Below are 21,498 nucleotides of genomic sequence, written 5' to 3' on the forward strand. Positions count from 1 at the left end.
AAAAAAGTGATTATCTCTTTTTATATCTTACTGCACATCTAGATTTCACATGAGATGGCAAAGAGGTCACGGCAGAAACTCTACATTTGGTAACAGAATAACACATGAGCTTTCTGCTGCAGGCAAGATACTTGTGTATGAAAATATTTCATGTTTGTACAACTCTCTCATCCTAGCATTCCCGGCATGGTCATTATTGCCAGTGTAATTTTATAGAAGAATAATAGAAAGAAATGAATGTCTTTTCTCTTTTGAACCCCCACATTTTAACACCCCCATTTTGTAAGTAGTATGTGGCACCCTACAAAATAGTGTGGAAAGAACAAAATGATCCAAGGGCCCATGGCTTTTACATACATTGCTTTTATGTAAATCTTAGAAGAAACAATCTTGTATGCGAAGTTCCATAGGAAAATCTCAATTTGGGGGAGATATAAAAAGAGATTGCCATTCTCTAGGGACTCAGTAAATAAAACGGAGAACAGAATTTTAAAAAATGCATGTAAAATATATGCGTATGGAAATGTTAAGAGCCTTATTTTATAATGCCAAGGAGGGCACAAGATAAAAACTGTTGTCATTTGTTTCCAGGGAAAGCAGTCGGTGAGACCCAGGCACAGTAGGATAGTTAGTTAGCTACCACATGTAAAGCTGAGAGCAGATGGTGCCGTTGATATAGAGCGCAGGAATGTGCGTGTTTATGCGGGTGCGTTTCTGTGCGTGTGCGTGTGGAAACCAGCAAGGAGTTTGACACTGATGTACTCCATCAAGTCCAGTTATAAAGAACAAGTAGATAGAACAACATTCTGTGCATCTGGCAGCCTAACTAGCTCTGTCAATCTGTGGATACTGCTGACATTGTACTATAAGCTTCGATTCCATCTGTGTTGTTTATTTTGAGCTGGATTTACTGCACACTATGTGAATTGATGATGGCTAGAAGGTCCAAAAGATTCTGAGTCTGTTTAAAGTTCCAAGGTGTCAAATTACACAGGCTTGTGTCACGAACATTATGAAAGGGTAAGTGGAGAGGCAAACTGATTTCAGTATTTGTTAGACGTCCAAGAAAAATTGCCGAAAATATAGATGAAGAAGGTTTATGAAAACATCTAAAGAGTACATATGAACTCCTGCAATCAAATGTTTCTTTTTCAAGTTGTATTGTGTCATTTTAAAAAATTCAAAATATGTACAAACAAATAGACAAGTCAAATCAGCTCTCCACTCTGAGGTTGTGACATGCATATTATTCAAAACTTCCCGATCAGTACTGTATTAAATTGCCAGAATAAAGGGATGGACTTAATGGGTTAAGGTAGCACCTGCCTTCTTTCCGAACGGCTAGAAGTGAGGAACAAGTGTATTTCTATACATTTGCTGTTAAGTTATTCTGTGACATGCTTTACTTGCTTCAGTTTTTTTCCGCATAATAAGATATTTATAAATCTACTATACAGTTATGAAACAGGCTTTGTTATCTTCACTAAGAAATCATTAAAGATTTCAGAACACAGTTTTTTAATGAAAATGATATACAGCATCGTTTGATGTATGTCATCTATATCAGGGCTTTTGTTTATTTTCATTTTCAACATAATGTTCAGCTGAATGCTATGTCTGTATAATGCCAGAACACTCCCATGAACATGAAGAAAAGAGATTTAATGATTCAGGTGTTATATAAGCATCCGCATATCTTCTGTCATTCAATTCTTATGGCTGTTCTTGTCTGGTTATGCGGTGAGTAGCCCAGATTAGAATTTTACTGAACCACAAATGATACAGACTAGACTATATGCAGTTTGGCCTGTAGTCATTGAATGAAAAAAGCATTCTGCTTATGGTATACAAATTTCAATTCATGCTTTCAATCCCCATTCAGTTAGTGGTTAGTTATGGTTTCATTGTGTCATTGAATACAATTATATTGATATGTAACTCTGTCTGCCTTTAAATGAAAAACACTAATCGTCATGCCTCATTTGTATCAGAGCTAGGACATCAAACAGAATCTGTGAAAGTGGTTCATTTGCTTGGTAATGTTTAATATTCATTGTTTATAAGTATTCATATTTGTAATATGTAAGGTAAAATATATGATTTATTTACTACATGGTCTCTATCCTTGAGAAACTAACTAGTTGATGAGTTAAGACATTCTTACAAAAATTTCAAATAGCAAAAAATATATTAAATATCTGTTAAAAAACATTGGGTGGCACAAAGTAGACTAAAATTCAGTTGAAAAACTTCACTGCAGTCTTCTATCTGCTAGATAGTAGACTGGAAGCTTCCTTTCCATTAGGTATCTCACCTAACTCCTGAACCCTGGGAGATGTCCTCTGACTTTCCAGAGAATACTGGGGCTGGGAAAATGGATGTAAGTTATCTGGGTCACATAGCCACTAAGTGACTGAATAAGGCTTTACTTCCGTTTACCTCCATAAACATATATGGAACATCTGTGTTGTATCAGGCATAGTATTTGGCACTGGAATAAATAAAATTGAAAACCAGTTTGAGGAAGTGTGCAGGCTTATCAAGAACCAGATATAAAAATTTAATGTGAGTATAATGTAGTAAGTGCTGAAATAGATGTATGCATGTGGAATGATGAGAACAGAGAAGGTACCTAACTCAGAAAGCTGATGAAGCTAGACAGAGAGGAAAAGGTGACAGGCTTCTCAGACAGGCACAGGCATGAACAAAGGTATACTGGTCTGAACAACAGGGACAGTGGGAAATGTACCTTTTGGAGCACATCCTGATAACTCATTTAGGCTGCCCAGGGAAACACATTGAACATCACACATTCATAATACCAAGTAATCCCAGTGGGCTGAGGTAATGAGAAAAGGCTTGAATGTTGTTGCCCTTGACTCGTGAAGTTTGGACAGATTTTGAATAGCAAGATAAGGAAATAATTGGATATTGTAGGTGAAGGCAAAAGACACCAACAAATACTTGGAGATAAAGATGTGTAAAACCAATATGGCAGATTAAGGGATGCACAGGCAAATAAGGTAGAATTGTTCATTTTCCATTTTTGACTATCAGTTGCTGTGTACAAACTTGAAACTTGTTGTCCCTAGAACTACTACATCTCTAAAATTTTAAATTTCTCTCTCTAGTGACAGTTTCTTAGCCTTCTAGGTTTCATTCAGTCATCCCCATTATCCAAACTGATCAAGACCTTTAATCCGTTAGTTCTGAAAATTGGGCATCTCCATTAGCCCTGATCTATCTAATTTCTGACTGACTTTGACTCCCTGGTCCTCACTTCCATCTCTTTTTTCACCTCAAATTCCTTCCCACATGTTCCTTCCGTTATCATAACCTTCGCGGAAAAACCACAAGACTGGATCAATTCTTCCTTGTGCCCTAGCTCTCTTTCCCATTATTCAAGAAACAGTTATTGTCTCTATTCTCTACGCTGGCTACCTTTTCATCTTCATCTTCCTATCTCTTCACAAGGAAAACAGAAGCCATAATCCAAGTAGTACAAATAAATGTAATATGAGCACCCACTGCTTCTAACTCTTTCATACCAAGTGTAGAAGTGTTACTCGTTGTGCATGAGGCCAATCCTTTCATCAGTGCTCTGGATTCTCCCTCCCTCCCCCGTGCTCACCCATCTTGGGTTTTCAAGGGTCATAGTACCTTGAAAATCCTCTTTCTTCTCTATTTCAGATTCTTATATTTTTAACTGGATCTTTCTCAAATAATATTTTTTCAATATTATCAACTTTCCAATTTTAAAAATAAGCCACACCCTCATCCTCAAGTCACCGTTTAAATTCTTTCCTATCTCTTCCTTCTATAGGCAAACTTTTTGAAAAAGTGGCTTAGAGTCACTGTTTTACTCTTCCCTGACTTTCTAAGCATTCCTCAATCCACTGCAGTCTGGAAACCACCCCAAAGAATTTCCTGAAACTGTTCTTGTTAAAGTCATGAATGAATGTCTCATTTCTAAATCTACTCTTACCTTATTTTACTTGTAAAACTTGATATTTCTAATTCCTCTCTTTGAAAACAATTTTCTTGGTTCAACAATACAACATTCTGTCATTGTCTTTGTAGACTCCTCTCTCACTGCCATTTCCCTACATATTAAGGTCTGCAGGGCTATCTCTTATGCCCTTGGCTCTTATCATTCTATACCTTCTACTGAGGGGTATAATTTGTAGGTCCAATTGCTATCTATTTGCTTGTAGCTTCACTTACCACCTCCACGTGGAAGAATCTAATCCAAGGGATAAATCTTCAACTACTGTCTTTCTAATGAGCTTCAGTCAATACTATTTTTTTAACTAACTACTCGTCTTCTTTGCTTGAATGTCCCACAACTATCTGAAAGTACATGTCCAAAACTGAATGTGCCATCTTCTTCCCTCTTACTTCCACCCAAATTTCATAAATATTTCTCAAAAACCATGAACTTTTTTTTTTTTATTTTCAGAACACAATTTTCCCATTCAGGCTAAGGTAAACAAAGTGACCCAGTCACTTAAGATATTTACTACTGAGTATGAAAGTTATAATTCAGGTAGGTATAGGAAACAATTAAAATTAAATGGAGCCAACAATATACTTCTTTAAATTGCAACAGTTGAAAGCACAACAGCTAAAATACTAAATTTCAAAAGCCCAAGTGATAAGAAATAAGTATTTTAAGCAAGTTAAAGACAGAAAGCATTTCAGAGTTATGTTTATATTCTTAGCTCTAAGCACGGTGAACCACAAAATAGTTGATCAATTTACTTAATAAATTAATGGGTTTGTTTTTCTATCTTGCAGAAAAGTAAGAAGCAGTACAGGATTGTCACCAAATCATTCTCACCCTGTTATGACTCTCCTCTAATTTATTCCATATACTGAATGGCTGGTAAAATAAGGATGTCAAAGCTGTTCCTATTTATGTCTGATAGAATTACAGATTTCCTTAGAACATGACAGTAATAAAGGAACATCAGGCATTAAAATGACTAGCCAAATTAACTTTGTATAAAAACAAACCTCTATTCTACAGCCTTCGTTTGCAAAACTGACCACTATCCATAGGGAAACTTTTTTTTTTTACTATCTCAACCCAGCCTCTCACATCAATGGAAAACTAGTATTCTATACATCTGCTAATAAAGAAAGCAGGCTCTCCTTTAGCCAAAACAAACTTTATCTTTTTATTCCTCAATAAAGTAATTTCCTCCCTGAGCAGTAAGCATGGACTAAATGTTGATAGAAATTGCTAAGTTCAGTTCAACTTTAAGTAATGCTGTAGACTTAGAGCAAAAAGAAATTAAAATTTACTTCAGTCTCATCCAAACTTTATTGTGAAATGTGTAAATAGAGTATAGCAAAGATAGTATAGAAAATTGAAGTGCATAATTTAATGAATTGTAATAAACTAATTATTAAACTAACTAATTATAACAAACTAGTCTGTAAGCACCACCAGGTTACAAAATAGAAGTTTGCCAACAGCCTACCCAATTACAACACCTTCCCTCCCGCTCTGTCTGGGTGTTCATGGTAACACTTTCTTTGCCTTTTTTTTATAGTTTTACCACCTAAAAATGTATCACTAAATAATTTAATTCAGTTTTGCCTGTTGTGAACTTTATATAAATGGAATCATAAATATATATTTATTGGGTGTGACTTCTTTCATTCAGTGTTAGGCTTTTTAGATTTCTTTGTTGTTAAGTATATCTTTCATTTAATTGCTGTTAATAATCCAATGTATGAATATACTTTTATTTTTCTATTCTATTGATGATGTACATTTTGAGTATTTACAGTTTTGGCTATTATAAATAAAGACGCTATAGCATTTGTGCATAGATATCCTAATATAGCTAATCATGCCTTTTCTATGGTATATAATTAGAAGTGAATTGGTGGGTCTGAAAAAATATGTAACCTTAACTTCACTAAGAAGAAAAACAATAAAAATAAAAAATAAATTTACCAATTGGTCATACCAGTTTAACTGGCTCTCCTTAAAAAAATAATTTCTTGAATTCCCAAGGTAAATTCCATCCAGTATTACATATTTCATATGGAAAGAAATGTTTAATCTGACAAAAATTTCAAAAATAAAAGGCAAATGAAGTATTAATGCCTAAAGGAGACTCACAAATATTTTTACTTTTTTCTGATGAAAATACATGTTTTTCTCATAAAAGTGGCAAGAATGTACTAACCACATTTATCTGAATTGTTAGTCAAGCAACAGTGTAACAGAAATAGAATATAATGCTTAGAATTTCATTTTATGAAATTCATTCTCTTAAAATATTACAAATATTGAAACTATTGTCCAACATGCAATTAAACAACCACTGTATGGGCTTATATATCATTTGGGCTCTTAATATGTAGCTTCCACTTTTATATTTATAAAATCTCAAGCAGGGGAAGCAGCTTTACACTAAAAACAGTAAATAAAAATGGTATTTTCTTTGACCTGGGAACTAGTGAATGGTTCTCCTGAATTTAAAAAAAAAGAAATATTTTATTGCTGTATTTGATTATAATGCTTTACCACTTTGGCAGAATGTCTGAGGACAGATTACTAATAACTACATAAAAATATGGTTATTTTTAAATGAAAGAAAGTAAAAGGTTGCATTAAAAGTTAACGTGATCAAAAAAAAAAAAAAAGAAAGAAAAAAAGAGGAAAAAAATTCCCAGGCTTTGATTTATCACAAAACAAAATCCCTTTTCTTAATTTACATCAAAGTTTTTGGAACTAGTATATGAGAAATTTTTTAGAAAATATATGTCAAGGTCCTAAAGATGTCAATGGGAGAAGGTAGATTTAGTCTCTGCTGTCACACAGCCTGGAGTCTAAAGGGAAATGCAGAAGAGGAAAGAAACTGAGATGTTATGACAGAATAAAAAGGCACATTAAAAAGGGCACTTGATCAAGGAAGACCTGAAGGATTAAAAAAGGCATGATGGTGAAGGAAGCACAAGATGTGTTCCAGGAAGAGGAACAAAGGCCCCAAAATAGAAAAGGAACTATAGGAGGATCAGAAATTAGTATAAGCAACTTTGAACTCAGCCAGATATAAGTTGAAATCTCAATTCCTCCAATTAATAGTAACTTTGGTTAAGTCACTTGCCATTTCTATTTCTCCCTGTAAAATGGGGATAATAATATTTTTGCAAGAATCAGCTAAGATAATGTTTATAGAGCAAAAAATTGCTCCACAAAGGCAGATAGTAATTTCTGTAGCAGAATCAGATATTTTGGAGTTGGGTGGCCATTCATGTGAGGCAGGAATATGGAGATATAAGCAGTTTAAGTCATCAAGAGCATATGGCCATACTAAATAATCCAGTCCTTAATGCTAAGAACAAGAGGGAGTGACACCAACGTATGTGTGTTTCAGAAAATATACTCAGGCTGTAGGAGAAATTATTGGAAGGGAAAAAAGGCATAAAAACAAGTGGGCACCTAAATGAGATTTGTGGCTGCATAGATGGTGAGAATTGAATGTATTTAAAAGATACTGAAATGCAGGACATCCATTTCTGGCAGTATGACAGATGATGGCTAAAACTCTTAATCAACATACCTCAATAATTGTATATGTGTTTCTGTACGTATACAGTGTGTGTGTGTGTGTGCATGTATATATTTTTCTTTAATATTTATTAAATTAGTTTTCCAGTAGGAAAGGAAAATGCAAATGCTCTGGGATCAGAAATGAAGTATGGACATGAATCCATTGAAGTTAGTAAGCAGTGAAGGTTAAAGGCTGCCCCGGGTGTGTCTACTGACCTTGAGTAACCTAGAGCTTAGATTTTAATTGCTGACACATGTGGGAGACAAAAGACAAAGCCTTGCTCTATATATCCACCCCTCACCAACCTCCACGTGGAACTTGGGTTCATAAAGAGCTACTTCAAGAAAAAGGATAATCTAGAAAAAATACTGTGCAATATTATTAGCATAGATGGATTTTTAAGGCAAAAACCCCATTGCTAGAAATGAAAAAGGTAATAATATAATAATAAATTCTTCAATTCATCAGGAAGATGCAATAATTTTAAACTTCTAAATAATAATATAGCTTCAAAATATATGAAGTGAAAATTTGACATCAAAATGAGATATTTCAACACTGTTTACAACTATTATACCAAGATGAAATAATCAGTAATGGTATAAAAGCTTTTAACAACACTATTAAACTAGGTTTTGTTTAACAAATAACACGTATGTGCAAAACAAATGTTAAGAACTGTGTACCCAACTTCTGTGATAAACTTACCATTTAAAGAATACATTGAACATGTTGCTTCATAAAGTCTTGAAAAATACAGAGTCAATATACACTGATAAAAACTGCTTAATTCTAAATTATTTCATGTCTAAATTGCTAAAATTTAGTACATTTGTAAATCAAACCCAAAAATATGTTAAAAATTTTTAAATCATACATTGCATAAACAACTCATGGGTCAAAGCAAATTTTTTAACAGAAATTAGAAAATATTTAGACCTAATTAGTATTATTACTAATATTGCAAATCTTATGGGATGCAACCAAAAAAACTGTCAAAAGGAAATCTATAGCCTTTTATATTGATCTCAGAATTTAAAACTTTGAAAATTAATTACTTATTCAATTTAAGAAGTTAGAAAATGCTTAAAAAACTGAAAAGTACAAAAATGAAGTATCAGAAATTAATGAAATATAAATTAAGTGACTGTATTAACAAAGCTTTAAGTTAAACTGTAAGAAAAAAGATAAGATAGAGGTAAATTCTCACTACTTCCTCTTACCTTATCTTAGATGTCCTGAAGCTGTCTGTAAAGCAAGAAAAATAAATAAGTCTTAGGTATTAGAAAGGAAGAAACAAAACTGTCATAAATAGCAAATGACATGATTATCCACATGAAAAGCTCAAAAGGCCAATTATTAGAATTAAAGAGTTTAGCAACTTATTATATATAAGTATTCCATGTTCAGTATGGAGATGCAATAATGTGAAATTGCCCATTCTATACAAACATATTTATACTTACAACACAAATTTAATGAAAACTCAACATGATTTTTGATAGGGTATGACAATTAAAAAAAATATATATATACACACACACATACATTTGCATATACATACATACAGGAAACAGAAAAAAACAGGACATTCTTGAAGCAAAGCAAGAATGGTGGACTTGCTCTATTTGGATATCCAGACTTACACTAAAGCCACAGATTTCATGGTATGATTTTGGCGCAAGCTTACAAAATATACCAGCAAAAGACAGCCAAGGAGTAGACCCACCAATGTATTATAAAAACATGACTCAAAATGGGGAAACTGACACATTGTGCAATCAATGATAACTGAATAATCAGTTTCTAATTGTAAAAAAAAAAATTGCCTCTTACATCACACCATACACAAAATTCAATCCCAGATGGGTTAAAATCTTAAACGTTGAAGAAATATTTTAAAATTTTACAACAAATTATAGGATATCTCTGATTTTGGGGGTGTAAATTAATTTCTTAAATGAGACACAAAATCACTTAATATAAAAAAAATAAGGACTACCTAATTTACATTAAAATTAACAACTGATCAAAAGAAAGAACTCTTCTGTTGATTACAAATATGTAAGAAAGAGCCACTATTTGGTGGAATAAGATTTGCACATTCATAACTGGAAAATAATGTTAATCCACATTTATATGGGACTTCCCTATAACATTCACTAAGATATGGCAAACAACCTAATGGCGAAATGGACAGAGACACCTGGGTAGTTCAGTCGATTAAGTGTCCTACTCTTGATTTTGGCTCTGGTCATGATCTCACAGTTTATGAGATTGAGCCTTACATCGGATGCTTGGGATTCTCTCTCCCTCTCTCTCTGGCCCTCCCCCGCTTGCTCGCTCTCTCTCACTCAAAATAAATAAACTTAAAAAAAGAAAGAAAAATGGACAAAAATATGGACACATTTATTTCACAGAAAAAAAATTGCCAACAATAAATAAAAATATATCCACCTACACTAAATTTCAGAGAAATTAAAATTAAACCACAGCACACCTACCATATTAATAAAAATAAATGTCTTAAAAAAGCAAATGTTGGTCAGGATATGTACAATAAGAACTCTAAACACTGCAAGCAGGAGTTTAAATTTTTAATCTATACCCTGGAAAGTAACTTAGCATTAACTTGTAAAGTTGGAAATATGCATGTACTACAATCCATAAATTAAGACACTTGTTCATGTCATGTGAATGGAGAGTATGTACAATTTCATAGGAGCATTATAATAAAGGACAAATTAAAACACAAATGACCACTATTAAGCTGTTATATATTTATAAAATGTTATACTGTTATACTTCACAAATTTCAAGTTAACTACTTCTACACGCGATAAGATGGACAAATCTCAAGTCATAGTGTTAAGTGAAAAAAGCAAGTTGTTGAAAGCATACATTAGAAGACCATTTTTATAGAATTCAAAACCAGGCATTGTTAAACATGTTGTTGGGGGATACATAGAAGAAGACAATGATGAACACAGCCTTTAGAATAGTAACTAACTCTGGGGGAGAACTAGGATGCTCTACAGACAAACACAAAGTGAAATTCAACACAAACTAACAGTGACTTTATTATTTAATTTGAGTGATGGGTTTATGGGTTTAATTTTATGATTATACTTTGTATATCTGTGCTGAAAATATGCAACATTCATCACTAACATTTTAAATGAGGCTCAGGTTGAAATGCCAGTATTTGTTAATTTGAAAACGGTAAGGAAGAGAAAAGAGCAAAGGAGTCCCATGCTGGTGAAGTGAGCCACTGAGGGGATGGTATTGTTTTTTAGTGAGAGGAAGAGGATCAGAACTGGTAGGTGTGAGTGAGAGAGGGTAAAGAATGTGATGAATTAAGTTTTGGACTATTTAGATTCAGCTACCTGCAGTACATCTTAGTAAAATGTTGGAGGTCAATTTTGATGTAGGACTTCATATGGAAAGAGAAGTCTGGGCTTTACATAGATGGTTTTAGGAATCACTGGCATAATAGATTGGCTCTGAGGTCCCAGAAATGAATGAAATTACCTGGGGGGGGTGAGGATGGAAGTTAAGTAGTAGAGGAATAGAGAAGAGGGCTGGTATGTATCTTTACAGATGTCACAAGTTGGAAATACCAGGAAGTTTAGGAAGTAAAGGATTAATAGATATAAGCCCATGAACTGAAATTGATGTATGATTAATTATGCCAATTCTTCTGTGAGTTCCAGAATACATAGGCGACTGGTGCAGAGAAATGTACTGCACAGGAATCTTTACAATTCCTGGTTTTAGACTGGCTGCAGCAAAACCCCAAATAAAGCTCTTGCTCCTTGATGTGGCCTGTTAGCAAAAGATCAGCTCTCATTTTTTTTTAACACCAGAGCCTAGAGAATTCCACAATGTTCCACTCTCACTCTTCTGTCTGCCTAAATGAAGCAAACTGTGACAGTGTGAGCCATTTATGGAGAGGCCCAGGTAGGAAAAAGTTGAGAGAGCCTACAGGACCTACAGGCCTTGGTCATATAGCCACAACAAAATGAATTCTGTCTAAGCTTGAATGAGTTTGGAAGTAGATTCATCCCGAGACGACCTTCCAGATGAGAACCCAGCCCTGCTGACATCTGAAGTGAAGTCCAATGAGAGCCAGAGAAGAAAAGCAAACTAATCCATGTCCAAAATCCTGTCCCACAGAAACTGTGAGATGATAAATATGTACTGTTTAAGGTACTAAGTTTGTAGTAATTTGTTATACATCAACAGAAAACAAATATAAGGGTGCCTGGGTGGCTCAGTTAATTGAGCATACCACTCCTGATTTCAGCTCAGGTCATGATCTCACAGTTCATGGGAAGAGTCTGCATCAGTGCTATCTGCAATGACAGCAAGAGGCCTGCTTGGGATTCTCCTTCTCTCTCTGCCCCTCCCCTGCTCATGCTGTGTGTATGTGTGTCTCTCTCTCTCTCAAAACAAACAAATAAATAAACATTTAAAAAAGCATTCATACTATTGTGTGTGTGTATTGCATATATTCATCAAGGCCTCTGGGCACAGTGAGGAAAAGAAAAAGAAAAAGATGGCAGGTATATTTCTGTAGGAAGATTTTTTTTTCCTGAAAGCTTAATGGTTAGGAAGAACCATCTTTCTCATCAAAGATTGTATATATTAAAGTAGGAAGTCCCCATTCAGATAAGGTGAATGAGTCAGAAACATCCATTTCTGAATGAGCAAAGGAAGAGTGCTGGAATTTTACTTACAGATTGTACCACTTATTCTCTGAGCTTTCCATTTGATCCTTTTGAGTCTGTGCTCCTAACTTATGTGTCTCTCTTCTAAGACAGGCATTCATAGCTTGTAAGAGGCAATAGCTAATGGCAGTGCTCTCCTGGTTGAAGCCCAACTTACAGTGAGTAACATTTCTCCCTAGTTTAAAATGCTACAAAGCCTAAATTGGGCTGGTTAGGTAAACAAAAATAGCTGTTTTTCTATGCCTCTGACATCAATGACTGATGATTACTTTTACAAATTGTTTCAAATGCATAACCAAATAATAAAACCCTGGAAAGCTTGGGAAACAAACAAAAGTTATATTAGGAATTCTTTGATACTAAATGGTATTTAATATTAATAATAAGGAACTATTCATATCAGGCACAAAAGAATATAAACCTGGACCTCACAAAATCTTAGTAAAAAGAAATTCTCAATGAAATATTGGGCATCTTAAATACCTTTCTTTTTCATGTATCTTTCATTGATGATACAAAGAACTCATTAAAGGTCAGCCATTCTTTTTGAGGTCTCCATAGTAACTGTGATCTTAGCCACATCTTTGATTTAGAACATCAAAATGTCAGAATTGATATCAAACTCATGAACACCAGATCAGGGCATTTGGTACCATATTTGATGCAATATCAAAAGCACTTACTTGTTTGTACTTGTGTGTTCATACGGTTCCTAGCTTTCTTTTTATGTCTTCTCTCATAAGGGACATAACTTGAAAATCTTAACATATTGCCAATGGAGAACTTATCAATAGGCTGAAATATACCAGAACAGCTGAAGAAGGAACAGATAAACTCAAGAGGAAGCCTCGAAAGCTGATTTTTGCAAGGCAGGAGCAGCTTATTGGTTGAACCATTACATGAGAATCCTAAAAATTAGGAGTGTGCAATGTGATCCTGGAAAGACATTTTAGTAATAGAGGTTAAGATAGATGAATATTACAAAGATAAGAGAATGACAATATTCATTGGAAAAATAGAAGAACAACCAGAGGAATAAATGCAGAAGGATTATATTAGTAAATGAAGTTGGGAGCTGCCCTAAGAGTATAACAGGTGGGAGAAACATCAGACCTTGAAGGGAGCAGAATCCCTTTGAACTACTTATAGTTGGTGACCTCAAAGGCTAGTAAAGTCAGGAGACAGCCTCAGCTTTAACACAGCTGCTCTCTGGCATTATTAATGGCATGAGAATGGATCTGGGAATTGGTAAAATAGTAACAGCTAAACCAACAGTTAAAAAATAGAAGTCTGCAAGTCATGAAGCCTATCCATCAATTATGTAAGAAAGGTACCTTCTTATTAGGAATGAAGACGAGGCAAAAATCCTCAGCTCATATTAATCTCGACGACTCTGTCTTTAACTCTACTTCATTTTGATGTAAACCCAGCCTAGAGTGAGTTTCCAGCTTATGCTGAGAATCCATGTTGGGATTCAGCTCATTTCTCCCTAAACCTTACCGCTCAGCTGCATAAGGGGACCGACCACTCTGGGTAGATGAGAAAAAAAAAAAAGGTAGGATGAGGTTTACAATGATCCAAGCACTGAAAACAACTCTTTCCACTTGTCTGTTATGTATAATCATACCATTTGCCCTAAGGAAAAAAAAAAGAGAGAAGAGTATGCTGCTTTTTCATTGATTAAGCTCAACCTGCTAAGTAGCTGTCATAAAAAATAAAAATAAAAATAAATTAAAAAAAAAGCTATTTCAGGGCTCAGGAAAATTATTATTCTGGGGACCAGTGTATCTCAAACCTTAGTATATATAACGATCACCTAGGGACCTTGTTAGAACAAGGATCTGGCCCCTATGCTCAGAGGGTCTCTTGGCAGCGATTATCAGTGATGGTTTTTTCCCTATCCAGTCCACACCAAATTCTTACTATGAGGCTTGGGTAGACAAAGTTATCTGTAGGAAATTCTGGATCTCTCTCTCTTTTCAAACATATCTCAGTAGATGCTAAAAAGGCAATATTATTATGAATCAGTACATTGGCCTTACTAACATGTTTATTTAAATTAAAAACTTTCATACAACTGCTTTAGCATCTTACTAAAAGATGCTAAATATTATAAAACTTTTCTAAGATTGCTTGGCTTCATGTTTTTAGTGGGATAATTTAAGCTGGTTTCTTCCAAAATTTCCCCACATTTCGGAGGGGAAAGGGGTGTCAATACTTATTGGGTATCTACCCCATGCCAGGCATAGCACTAGTCACTTATTTAAAGGATTTTATTTAAATTATTTATTTATTTATTTTTTTAAATTTTTTTTTCAACGTTTATTTATTTTTGGGACAGAGAGAGACAGAGCATGAACGGGGGAGGGGCAGAGAGAGAGGGAGACCCAGAATCGGAAACAGGCTCCAGGCTCTGAGCCATCAGCCCAGAGCCTGACGTGGGGCTCGAACTCCCGGACCGCGAGATCGTGACCTGGCTGAAGTCGGACGCTTAACCGACTGCGCCACCCAGGCGCCCCTATTTAAATTATTTATTTACTTAATCCCCACAATAGCCCTCATGAAATAGGACTATTCTCATCCTCATTTTATAAATGATATAACTAAGATACAGAGAGACTGTAAAACTACATTGCTAAAAAGCAAATAAACTGAGATCTGAATCTTATTTCTATTTTGGCACATAATTTGTCTCACTTTCTGAAATGCTTTAAACTGCAAATTACCCAGTGGTCATTATGCTTACACTTCCAACATCTTTTCTACCTTAAAAGGTAGGAAATCCCCCAACTTATATTAAATAATTATTTTATCTGTTCCCAGACTCAGAGCTGGGAGAAGACAGTATTGCTTTTCTTGTTCTTTTTCTTTTATTGTTCACTGACAATCTAGACAAATTAAAGTACACATGAAAATTTCTGTTCCCCACAAAAGCGGGTCAACAGTTCATTTGTTCCAGGCTTAATAACTGTTATCACCACACTCCTTAATCTATTTAAAATATCCTCTAGGAATAATGAATGAGAAAACTTTCTAAGACACCATTTCATATGTTAAAGCCAAATTTCTGCTATTTAGGAATAAAGTTGCTTTCAAATGGATCATAAAAATGTGTCTTCTTTAGACATAATACATTTATTAAAGAGACTTGTGTATTTCCATTAAAAAAAGATAGAAATATTCAGCCCCATTACAAATTAACAAGACCTTCCAAGAAGATTGAGGCTATTTTCTATGTTCTCAGCTACCTCCAGTTTCTTAATCTATTCATGTATTCAACAAAACTTTTCTTACTGTGTGTTCAGCATAAAGAATACAGTTGGTAAACAAAAGTCATCAGATGTCATCTCTACTTTCATGAAACCTGAAGGCCTTTCATGAAATCTGTGATCATCACTAGATTCACCTAAATTTCTATGCAAATTGTAGTGATAGAAAAACTAAAGCAAATTTATGAAAGTTTTTAATTTCAATAGAAATGTTAATAAGGCCAAATCACTGATCCATAACAATACTACCTTTTAACATCATAAATTTATATGTTAATTGTGTGATTCAATCATAAAACTAAGATTTTCATGGCATTTTTTTCCCTTTGGGGTAGTTTCAAGTTTCACATAATTGTAGTAATATTAAATCTAGTAACATTAACAGAAGGAATGAGCTGTTAGATATTTTACATAGTACAATTTCTACCTTTAATTTACTGACTAGAATTTCTTTAATTTTTTTAATGTTTATTTATTTTTGAGAGACAGAGAGAAGGACAGAGACACAGAGTACAAGTGGGGGAGGGGCAGAGAGAGAGACACAAAATATGAAGCAAGCTCCACGCTCTGCACTGTCAGCACAGAGCCCATCATGGGGCTTGAAGCCATGAACCCTGAGATGGTGACCTGAGGTGAAGTCAGATGCTTAACCAACTAAGCCACCCAGGCGCCCCTGATTAGAAACTGAGATAAATATGATTACATTGCTTATTTTTATGTCTTTAAATATACAGATTTTTTTCACAAGAAAGAGGGTTTTTTTTTTAAGTTTATCTATTTGAAAGAGAGAAAGCATGAGCAGGGGAGGAGCAGAGAGAGAGGGGGAAAGAATCCCAAGCAGGCCCTGCATTGTCAGTGTGGAGCTCAATCTCACAAACCCATGAGGTCATGACCTGAGCCAAAATTAAGAACCTGACGCTTAATTTACTGAGCCACTGAGGCACCCCTACAAGAAAGAGTTTTTAATCATCTACTTCAAAGTTAACCATCTTCCTATGCAATTCTTTTGTCTCTTCCTTTCAAATACTATCCTGTTAATATTTATCTTTCATCCCTACAAAAAAAGTTACCATTCTGGTGATCATTAATCAGAGTGTCAACTCTCTTTGATAAAGATCTTATAAAAATACATTTGACACAGGCACCAAGAACATGCAATGAGGAAAGGAGTCTCTCAACAAATGGTGTTAGGAAAATTGGACAGCCACATGCACAATAATGAAACTGGATCACTATCTTACACCATATACAAAAATCAACTCAAAATGGACTAAAGATGTGAATATAAAACCTGAATCCATAATACTCCTAGAAAAAAACATATAGGATAAGGTCCTTAACGCTGGTTTTGGCAATTTTTTTTTTATTTAACCACAAAAACATAGTCAACAAAAGGAAAAAAATAAAACTGTGACTATATCAAACTAAAAATCTTCTGTACAGCAAAGGACCATCAGCAAATTGGAAAGGCTACCTATTGAATGGGAAAAAATATTTGCAAATCATAAAGGGATTAATATCCAAAATATATAAAGAATTCATACAACTTAAACAGATTGTTGAAAAAAGCTCAAACAATCCAATTTGAAAATGGGAAAATGATCTGAATAGACACTTCCAAAATGGCCAACAGGTACATGAAAAGTGTTTAACATCACTAATCATCAGGGAAATGTAAATCAAAACCACAATGAGATATCACCTCATACCTGTTAGAATGACTATTATTAAAAAAGACAAAAAAGATGTTGGCAAGGATGTATAGAAAGGGGAATCCTTTTTCACTGTTGATGGGAATGTAAATTGGTGTAGTCACTATGGAAAATAGTATGGAGGTTCTTCAAAAAATGAAAAATGAATTACCATTTGATCCAGCAATTCCATTTCTGGGTATTTATCTGAAGAAAATGGCATCACTAACTGAAAAAGATATTTGTATCCCCATGTTTTCTGCAGTAGTATTTATAATAGCCAAGACATGGTAACAACCTAAGTGTCCATCAACAGATGAATGGGTGAATATATTTATATAAATAAGATTCCGCCATAAAAAAGAAGGAAATCCTGCCATTTATAATAACATGAATGGATCTCAAGGGCATTATGCCATGTGAAACTGAGACAGAAAGACAGGTAGAACAGAATGATCACCGCCAGAGACAGGGGATGAAGGGATGGGCAGAGTGTGTGAAGGTGGTCAAAGGTACAAACTTCCAGTTATAAGGTAAAGAGGTCCTGGGGATGTAATATACAGCATGGTCACTGCAGTTAATAATATACTTTAATGATGCTAGGATAGTAAATCTTAAAGATTCTCATTACAGAAAAAAAAATATAAATATGTCATGATGGATGTTAATTAAACTTATTGTGGTACTCATTTCATAATATATATTACATATAAATATATAATTGACATATACTATACAACATATATATCATGTTATATAGTATATATTATATATTAAACTATTATATTGTACAACCAAAACTGAGATAATGTTATATATCAATTAATTTTCCCTAAAAATGCATTTAAAGCTATCTGTAGTGACTCTCTAAAACAGAGTAAAGCAAGGGCAGATAGGTTAAAAGCACAACATTTTGTAATTGCATTAAATAATATAAATATATAAAAAATGAAATTTGATTAAGTGTCCATTAAAATACTTATTAAGATTATCGGAGCACCTGGGTGTCTCAGTCGGTTAAGCATCTGACTTTGGCTCAGGTTATGATCTCACGTTTCATGAGTTCGAGCCCTTTATTGGTCTCTGTGCTGACAGCTCAGAGCCTGGAGCCTGCTTCGGATTCTGTCTTTCCCTCTCTCTCTGCCCGTCTCCTCCTGGTGCTCTGTCTCTCTCAAAAATGAATAAATGTTAAAAAAAATTTAAATACTTATTAAGATTATAATGGGCACATAAAAATACTTAAAACATTTTAAAAAATGAGATGAGAATCACTAATTTAAACTACCTAAAACAATGAAAAGAAACTGCAATGGAACATCAAAGTATAGAACTGACTTGAGTCTCCCTAACATTACACTGATTTCTATCATCTGGCTTAATAAAAGGAACTTTATATGCATTGAGTAATAGATGTGTCCTTGTTGTTTATTACCTGTGAAATAGAGATGCATTTTAAACTGCCCATGTTTTCACAGAGGAAAGCAAATTTCTTCTCCACTTTCCCAGAAAGGAAAAGTGTAAGAGGAATGCTTTTAATTTTTCTCCCTCCTTCCTTTTTCCTTCCTTCACTGACTGGAGTCACTTACATGAGGGATGAGTTTAAAAGAAAAGTTGAATGTACTTTTTGTACTTTGGCAGAGCCATACCCTTCTGACACATGCATTTGTTTCTACTTTCTACACTACAGTTAAGCTCTTAAGAGCAGCCTCTATCCCTCTGGGGCATCTGTTCTTATCCATTCAAATCTGATAAATTAATTTAGCTAACTCATTTGGTCATAGATCAAAATTCTCTCTGATAAACTTTATCCATAATAAAATTAACATTTTGTGCTCCATTTGTCAGTTCTCAAGGAATTACAAACTCAGAAGAAAGAGAGAAATATGAGTCTCATATATTGAACCTCTACCCTAAAATTCTTCTATTATTTATATATTCAATGTAGGGACATTAGGGAAGTCTATTTCTTTATAGAAGAATTCTGGATAGCTTTTAGGCAACTTCAAGCACAAAATTCATTCAATGGTGTGGGCTTATGAAGAAGATGATAGATCTATAAAAATGTGAGTTTAGTGTAAATTTCAAGAATAATAAGAATCATAGATACAAATAAGGAGAACAAGAAATGATAGTCATTTTCAACATAATTTTCAATACTAAGTTATCCAGTGTATTAAGAATTGACACATTAAGTTTATGTAGAATTGATCAAAATGTTCAAATCTGTATTACTGTAGGAGAAACACTACTAAGTTTTAAGTTAATTATTTAGTCATAAGTGATTTATTTTAGTTTTTGCTTATAGTTCTTTTGGTTTAAGTGCTTCACTATGATCATCATGCTCAAAAATTTTTTTCCTTCCATGGGTTAAAAAATTCTGTGTGCCTGTGTGTGTGTGGTGTACATGTGAGTGTGTGTGCGCACACACACACACACACACACATACACACACACACACACAAGAATTTACAGTTGACTCTTTAAGAGTTTTTTGCGGTGGAGAAGGTCTTTCCCTGGAAAAGCATGCTTTCTAACCTTTAAATTATTGAATAGAATATTCGTGAACTTCCTTGAGTGGCTTTAAGTTTAACTTTATACCACAGTAGAAGCAGAACTATAAGCAAAGTAATCATACCCACATAACAAACATTTCCTTCCTCATCATCCAAAAACTAGTGTTCCTCTTAGCCCTTAAGAACAAAATTTTAGTATTTCCTCATACATATTTATTCACAAGAATGTTATGGATACCTATATACAAAGTATCTATACATATATACACATGGTACTTTTTGTTCCACACTCTCATTTGCATGTACACATGTACACACTATACACACAGGGATACACTGCTCCTTTTTCCATGGTAAGCATTAAATGCACAAACAACTATGAGGAAACTAATCAATTAAGTTCCAAGAGTTTGCATACAATAATTTCCTTTTAAACTGAGCTTTTGTTAAGATAGTCCTTGGTCTACTGCTCTTTGTTCAATTATACCTTCAAATTTCAAACATGTTAAAATTAAAATATGTTGTCTGGAATATTTCTCTATTTGCTCGCTGGGTGACCCACGACTTCACCAACTCTGTATACTCTGAGCTCATAGATAGAGGGATACATAGATAGATAATAGATATGTAGACAGAGGTAGGTAGATATTGAATACTGAAATATTTGTATTGATATTTATATATTGATATTTATACTGAATATTGAGTATTTATATATTGAATATATATTTATAAATAAATGTCAATATATATTCAATATATAAATATATTGAAATATATTCAATATTCAGATAGATATGTAGACATAGGTAGGTAGATACTGAATACTGAATATATTTCAATATATATTTCAATATATATTTTCAATATTCAATATCTACCTATCTGTCTACCTAACTACCTATTGAACTATTTATCTTGCTGCCTGCTGGATGTCTCCAACATATCTAAAATTGAATATCTGAAGTCAACATGCTTAAAACTGAATTTGGATCTTTGCTTTCACACATGCTAACCTTATTTATGTTCCCTATCTCAGAAAGGGCATCTCCACACAAACGAGAGATCTTGCTTTCATCCTAGTTACTTTTCTCTCTGTACTTCATCCTTTGCTTCATATCTAATTAGTCATATTCTGTTTGTCAATAGATCATCAGTTCTCACCAGATTTTAACAGCAGTTTCTTGATTTATTTCCAATATGTTCTTCCTGGAACCTCTACCAATCTACCCTCCATTTTAGTGTCAAAACCATCTTTATAACATGGAAATATGATCATGTCGATCCTCACAGAGTTATGGGGATCATCCCACTTCTGACATCACTATCATATGGAAAAATAATTTAGTAACTTAAGGGCATGAACACTCTTATCCTCTTATCTAGAGCTCTTCAAATTGTACCATAAAGTGATACTGCAAAAGAAGAGTAGACTGGTCAGTATGAAAGGCATTCCTCTAATGCATGTTTTGGTTTAAGGATGAAAACTAGTTGCTGCTTTTGCTGTTTAGTGGAAGGAAATAATTGAGGCCCTCTTGAGTCAGCAATTGTGCAATACTGTCCTGACTATTTCGGGCCCTGATTTCTACAACTTGATATAACGCTATAGTTTGCAAATCTTCACTTCACCAATAAAGTGCCAATCTATTTAACTTCACATAGCTGATTCATTTCAACATAATTCCTGAGCAAGGTGGCCTAGATCTCTTGCATGTAACATC

At 34.1% G+C, this 21,498-nt stretch overlaps 1 long non-coding RNA gene across 2 annotated transcripts in view; it reads right to left on the bottom strand.

The window, feature by feature from the left end:
- The window catches only part of LOC102902627, a 179,093-nt gene that overhangs the window by 119,578 nt on the left and 38,017 nt on the right, over positions 1-21,498 (bottom strand). For both annotated transcript variants that reach the window (XR_002160668.2, XR_002160675.2), the window contains one exon: positions 8,798-8,822. This is a non-coding gene — a long non-coding RNA (uncharacterized LOC102902627). The remainder of the gene's footprint in view (positions 1-8,797; positions 8,823-21,498) is intronic.

The sequence above is a fragment of the Felis catus genome, chromosome A1 (assembly GCF_018350175.1).
Source record: "Felis catus isolate Fca126 chromosome A1, F.catus_Fca126_mat1.0, whole genome shotgun sequence".
Classification (NCBI taxonomy): domain Eukaryota; kingdom Metazoa; phylum Chordata; class Mammalia; order Carnivora; family Felidae; genus Felis; species Felis catus.